The sequence below is a fragment of the Haemaphysalis longicornis genome, unplaced genomic scaffold (genome assembly GCF_048455015.1).
Source record: "Haemaphysalis longicornis isolate Haplotype H1 unplaced genomic scaffold, Haemaphysalis longicornis Haplotype H1 scaffold_16, whole genome shotgun sequence".
Classification (NCBI taxonomy): domain Eukaryota; kingdom Metazoa; phylum Arthropoda; class Arachnida; order Ixodida; family Ixodidae; genus Haemaphysalis; species Haemaphysalis longicornis.
Window position 1 is genome coordinate 17,900,793 of NW_027526266.1, and position 6,932 is coordinate 17,907,724.

The window sequence follows — 6,932 nt, forward strand, 5'->3', positions numbered from 1 at the left end:
CGGCAGCTACGGACGTAGTCTGTGACGTCGGATGTAAGGCGGGGACAGTAGTGCTTCGCCTTGATTTTTACAATTGTGCGGGCTGTGCGGGAATGTCCGGAAGACGGGTCGTCGTGGCAAATTTCAAAATTTCGAAGGTCTGTGCCCATGAAAAGAATGTAATTCATTCGTATTCCGCGGCTGAAATTCTTCTTCACGAGGACGGAGTTTCTCAGGCTGAATGCTGGTAAGCTGCGTTTGAAGGTCCTAGGAACGGCGACATTGTATCTCTCGAGGTAGTCGATTATGACGTGTAAGTCGGGGTCGGCATGCTGCTGGTCGGCTAGGTCGCTCACAGTCACGATTCCGAAGAACGCGCTGTCGTCATCAGAGTATTGTGGTGGTGGGTCCACGGGGGCGCGCGACAGGAAGTCGGTGTCGCAGTGTTTCCTGCCAGATGTGTACACGATTCTAACGTCGAACTCTTGCAGGCGCAAGCTCCACCACCCAAGACGGCCAGAGGGGTCCTTCAAACTGGCGAGCCAACACAGCGCGTGTAGGTCTGTCACAACCTTGAATGGTCTTCCATACACGTATTGGCGAATTTTAAAATCGCCCATAAATTGCCAGGCACTCTTTCTCCGAAACAGAGTAGTTTTTTTCCTCCTTCGACAGACCACTGCTGGCATAGGTGATTTGCTTTTTGCAACTGCTTTGTTTTTGGACGAGGACAGCACCCAAGCCAATATCACTGCCATCCGTGTGCATTTCCGTTTCGGCGTTTTCGACGAAATGAGCGAGCATGGGTGGGCTTTGCAGGCGTTTTTGCAGCTCGCAGAATGCTTTTTCTTGGCCGTTTTCCCAGCTAAAAGGGGTGCTATCTTTCGTCAAGCGCGTGAGTGGCTGTGCAATGGATGCGAAGTTTGCGACGAAGAGCCGGTAGTATGCGCACAGTCCGAGAAATCTTCGCACGCCCTTCTTGTCTTTCGGCCTTGGGAAGTTGGCAATGGCTAAAGTTTTTTGCCGGGTCTGGTAGGACTCCTGCGGCGTTGACGACGTGGCCCAGAAACTTGAGCTCCTCATATGCGAAACGCACTTTTCAGGCTTCAGCGTTAACCCCGACGTGCGAATGGCCTCGAGTACAGACTTCAACCTTGCAAGGTGTTCGTCGAAAGTTCGGGCGAATCCACAACGTCGTCGAGGTATACGAGGCAGGTGTGCCATTTCAGGCCAGCTGGCACAGTGTCCATGACTTTTTGAAATGGTCCTGGCGCCGTGCACAGCCGCAATGGCATCACCTTGACCTCGTATAGGCCGTCCGTGGTTATAAATGCGGTGTTCTCTCTGTCTCTCTCGTCCACCCCATTTTGCTATTAGCCGGTCTTGAGATCCATCGATGAGAAGAACGTCGCATTGCAGAGGCGGTCGGGGGCGTCGTCGATTCGCGCCGGGGGGTACACGTCCTTTTTGGGGATTTTTTTCAGTCGCCGGAAGTCAACGCAAAACTTTATGTTGTGTCTTTTTTCTTCACCAGTACGACCGGCGCAGCCCAGGGGCTTTTCGATGGCTGTATAATGTAGTCGCTGAGCATTTCGTCGACCTGGGTCTGGATGGCTTCCTGCTCGTGTGAAGAGACGCGGTACGGTGACTGTTGGGTAGGTCGGACACCATCTTCGGTTATTATTCGGTGCATCGCTAGAGTTGTCTGACACAGTTTTGAGTTCGATGAAAACCACTCGCTGTAGCTACGCAGCAAATCCAAATATTTCTTATGTTCTTCTTGCGGTAACGCCGGATTCACGTCGAAGTGATTCGAAAGCTTGAAGGTATCTTCGGTTGCGCGTTAAAAGTCGGAAACCAAGATTACGTCACTTGCTTCTTGCGTTTCTTCGAGGTACGCAATTGCAGCGCCCCTGTTTTTTGCTGGTATTCCCCACTGAAATTAGTGACCAAAACTTGGGATTTGCGTCGCTTAAAGCTCGCAATGCCTCTTGCGACAGAGACACCTTGGTCGAGGAGGAACCTTTGGTCACTGTCTACGATAGCGTCGACGTCAGGAACCCCATCTTCACAGTAGACGCTGATCATCAAGCTTGTGCGGGGTGGCAGGGTGACATGATCGTCCGCGATCCTGATAGCAGCACGGTTTTCGGGGTTTGGTTCCGCCGTCATGCAGAAATCGGAGGAAAATGTTATAGACTTGGCCTGTCGATCAATTATTGCACCGTTGTCCGTCAAAAAGTCCATTCCGAGAATTCTGTCACGGAAGCATTTAGGGAAAAAGACGAACGCCGCAGGGTACATTGTGCCATCTGTGGTTACGCGCGATGTGCACGTTTCACTTGGTGTCACGAGGTGGCCTCCTGCTGTGTGAATGTGCCGACCGTCCCATCGGGTCATAACTTTGTTCAGCTTAGACACAAAGGGTCCCCTCATGATTGACTAGTCGGCTCCCGTGTCCATGAGGGCGACTACTTCAAAGCCGTCGATGGACAGTTGAACGTCCTACGCTGCTTTCTTTAGGTTCCGGGTGCATCGTGGCGTCGTATCTCAGCTTCTGCGTGTTCATGGTCGGGCACTGTGCGTCGCGGTCGTCGTATTCTCAGCGGACGGTTCGGTCAAGTCGGGTACGCGTCGCGCCGTGTGTTTGTCGTCGTGTTCGACTGACTAGTCACGTCTGGGTAAAATCGGGTCGTCGAGACGAGTGCATGTCGGGAATCATCGTCATCCGCGAGTCGTTGCATCGGTGGAGGGTTTTCATCTTTCCGCGACCGTGCAACTTTACCTCCAGAAGTTGCTGCTTTTAGTTCCCCCCGCGTGGGCTGGGGGCCTTGCACTTGCTAAATCAGCATTACTACGGTGATTGAACCACGGTGTTGGTAGGGCGACGGCGATAGGTTCAAGCGGGCTGGTACTTGGTGTTGGACAGGTATTCCTCGATCTCAGTAGGGCGCTGGCCGGGTCGGGGGCGTGGGGCGTTGACGGACAAACAACGCAGTCCGAGTCTCCTGTACGGGCAGCCACGATAGATGTGATCGGCCTCTCCGCAGTGGTAGCACAGCGGACGATTATCGGCGGGTCGCCATAAGTCCGTCTTCCTCGGCGCCTGGTTGTCGCCTGCAGGTGGTCGGGCGGGCGACAGTGGAGGGTGGTACGGCGGGACTTCTTGATGACGGGTTGGAGGAGGGCGGGGTCGTCAAACTGCCGCGGAATAGGTCATAGCTTGAGGTTCCCGTGGTACTTCGGAAGGCGTAGAAGTCCCCAAAGCGAGTTGAATTTCTTCCCGAATCACGTCGCTCATAGAGGCGACTTGGGGTTGTGGCGTTGTTGGGAAGAGTTTCCACAGTTCTTCCCTGACGACAGCGCGGAATGTCTCACCTAGTGTGTCAGAGCTAAGAGCCCCGGCACCGATCGAGTCCGCATATAGCGCATTGATGGGACGGTCGTACTGCCTCGTGCGAATTTCCAACGTCTTCTTCATGGCGGCCGCCTCGGACGCGAATTCGGCCTCCGATTAGGAGGGGTTGCGGACAAGGCAACAAAACGTTTTTGCTTTACTCCTCGCATCAGAAACCTCAGTTTCTTTTCTTCCGTCATATCCGAGTCCACTAAACGAAATAGTCGCTTCATTTCCTCAACGAAGATTACGACTTCTTCGTTCGGATGTTGCGTTCGAGTTTCCAGTAAAAGCGCAGCACGTTCTTTTCTCACCACGGTCGTGAAGGTCTCAAGAAACTTGCTTTTGAATTGCGTCCACTCGGTCAAGGCGCCCTCGTGGTTCCCGAAACAAGTTCGAGCTGCATCCTGCAAATAAAACAAAACATGCCGGAAAGTTTCTTCATCGTCCCATTTGTTGAAGATCCGCACGCGCTTCAGCTTCTCCAACCATTCCTCCGGGTCTCCCGCGGGGGCTCCTCGGATTGTTGGCGGTTCCCGGGGCTCCTGCAGCAGGATTGCCGACGTTTGTTCTTGCACCATGGTAGTGGTTGCAGCAGTCATTGTCTTGGGTCTTTCTGGCAGGAGGCCGAATTCGGGCGGCAATCCTTGCAGTCGGAGGCTGGCTGTAGTCGGACTCGTCTGGCGGTTTCCAGAGGTCGTCATAAAAGGTGCGTACCCAGCACCTACACCAGATGTCACGAAGCCAGAGATGACGCAGTTGTCTTTGAGGAAAACACGTTTATTGGAGCGAACTTGTGCACCCCTAAGAACTCAAAGAATACACAGGCGGCGAAGCAGCAGTCAACAAAGTGACGTGTGCTGGCGAGCTTCGACGATCGGAACCCTGTGGCATCTGGTCTGCAAGCTTTTATCTTTCGGCGTGAGTATTTCTGGGACCGTCGATTTACACCCAGAACATTGTAGGTCAGATTAAAAGAGCGAAGGACTTTATTAAAGTGCCGGCAGCTCGGTTAGATCCCCTCGCGCGGGGTTCTTTCCGCGACGTGGCCATGACGTCTTCTCCACCCATTGTCCCTATACTTTGGCTCCGGCCTCCCTACTCCCTTCGGCCGGCTTCGCCTGCCCATTTGTTGGGGCGGTAACCTTTCGTCGGTTTCGCTTGGTCGTTGCCTTTCGAGGGCCTGCGAGATCTGCTGGACGGCCTTCGTCTGTTGGTCCTGGTCGTAGCTTCCCGCTGCGGCTTCGAGATGCGGCGGGATCATTATCTCTGTCGACGGTTTGCGGGGGTTTTTGGTCCAGTCCCCGAGGATGTGAGCCGCGGTGGCTCTCTCGTTCTGGCACACTCGGCACAAGTCACTCTCGTACACGCTCAAACACACGCGCCTCATCAGCACCGGGGTGAGGAGGGACCGCGTCTGCAGTTGCCGGTATATCACCGCTTCCTCTCGGGTCAAGCCCGCGTGGGGTGGCGGTACCTTTCATCTTCTCAGTCTGTACCACTTCACGATCTCGGTGTGGGTGGTCATGCTGTCCTTGGTCTCCCTGCACCCCCACGACGGGTCGGCTTCTGCCGCAGCGGCGCGGTATGTTAGTCCGCGCACCGCCGCGTTTGCCGTCTCATTATGGTTGGTGTTGCCCCTTCCGACACATCGATGCCCACGTGTGCCGGGAACCATTTGATGGCCACGCACTTCCTCTCAACGTTGAGGTTGACCGTGCGTAGTACTCGTGCGGCCTCCCTGCACACTCTCCCTCCGGCGTAATTACTCCCCGCCGTTCTTGAGTCGCAGAGCACCGTCGTGCACGCAGGGCCGGCGATGGCCAGGGCGATGGCCTTCTCCTCTGCCCGGTGCGCCTTCTGAGTTCTCACGCTCGCCGCCGTTATCGTTTCGCCCGTCGACGCCCTGACGACCGCCGCGGCGTAGGCCCTCTCGCTCTCCTGGTACTCCGCGGCGTCCACGTACATGGCCCCTTCGTCTCTGGTGTGGTGGTCCACGAGCGCATTGGTCCTCGCCATCCCTGGTGTGCTGGTCCACGAGCGCATTGGTCCTCGCAATCCTTCGCTCCTTGTTGAACTCGGGGTTCATGTTCTTCGGTACCGGGCATACCCGTAATGTCTGCCTGTAGCTTCTGGCACAGGTACCTGTTCGTTTTCGGCTTCCTCCTCCATCGGTGTCAGACGCAGATCGTGCAGTGTCTGTCTACCCGTTCTCGAGATCTGGGCGGTCCTCTGCGCCCCCGCAATCTCCTCCAGGGTGTTCTTAACCCCCGGGGCCAGAATCTTCTCGGTGCTCGTGCAGTCGAGGAGTAGGAGTGCCGTCTTGTACGCCTTGCGTATGAGCGCGTTGATCTTGATTCGATCGCACTGCCTCCAGTTGTGGAACGCTGCGACGTACGTCATGTGGCTTATGGTGAAAGACTGCACTAGTCGGGTGAGGCTCTCCTCCTTCATGCTTGCCTTTCTGTTTGAAACCCTTCTGATGAGCCGTGTGGCCGCGGTGACTTTAACCGCGAGGCGGTTCACCGTCTCGCCGTTCACGCGCTTGCTCTCTATCAACACGCCTAGCAGTCGGATCCTCTAGACCTCCGGGATCGTGTGGCCGCCGCTCGTTCTGACCTTGATCTTCTCCTGTTCTTTCGGCGTATCTTCGCCCCCTCTCTTTTTCCTGGTCGTTCTCTTCGGAGGGATCACCAGCAGTTCGGACTTGCTCGGGGAGCATACGAGTCCAAACCCGTCCAGTTGCTCCTAGATGGTAATATATCGTCGGCGTAGATGGTGTGTCGTACCTCTGCCACTAGCGAGGGTCGTTCGGCCACCCCGATTATCACTAGGTTCAAGAGCCGCGGCAAGATGACCGAGCTTTTGAGTGTCCCGACACTGCCGAGCTTTTTCTCCTCGAGCTTCAGGTCACCGGCGTTGCCCTCGGTGGTCCGCTCTCCTCAGGAAGTCCCTGATATATTCGTACGTTCTCTTCCCCATGTTCAGTCATGCCACCTGGGCCAGGATCGCCGAGTGCCTCACTTTGTCGAAGGCGCTTTGCAAGTCCAGGCCCAGGATCGCCCGGTTGTCTCTCGTGTTAGCATCGTCGTCCAGGATCTCGTGCTTCAGCTGTATCATGGCGTCCTGCGTCCCGAGCTTGTTCCAAAACCCTATCACGGTGTTCGGTACACCTCCGCTTCCTCCAGGTACCTTTGCCATGTGTTCATTAGAACTTAGAACATGCTCTAGCGCCTTGCCCACGCAAGACGTGAGCGAGATTGGCCGGAGGTTCTAGATGTTACGTGGTTTGCCTGGCTTGGGGACCAGAGAAGATTATTCTGGGCTCGTGACGTTAACACGAAACAGTCTGCTTATCTGAATGAGATAGCCCGTGTGGCCTAAAAATAAAGAATGCAAGACGCGCTTCTCTTGACACAGATAACAGAGCCCGGCGTAGTCGGGCAGTAAAAACAAACAAACGCATACATCGTTCGCGGCTATATCATATTTCAAATATTCAAAACGAAATGGACTTCAGCAGGGTATGTAATGAGGCGAAATGACAACCTGTACA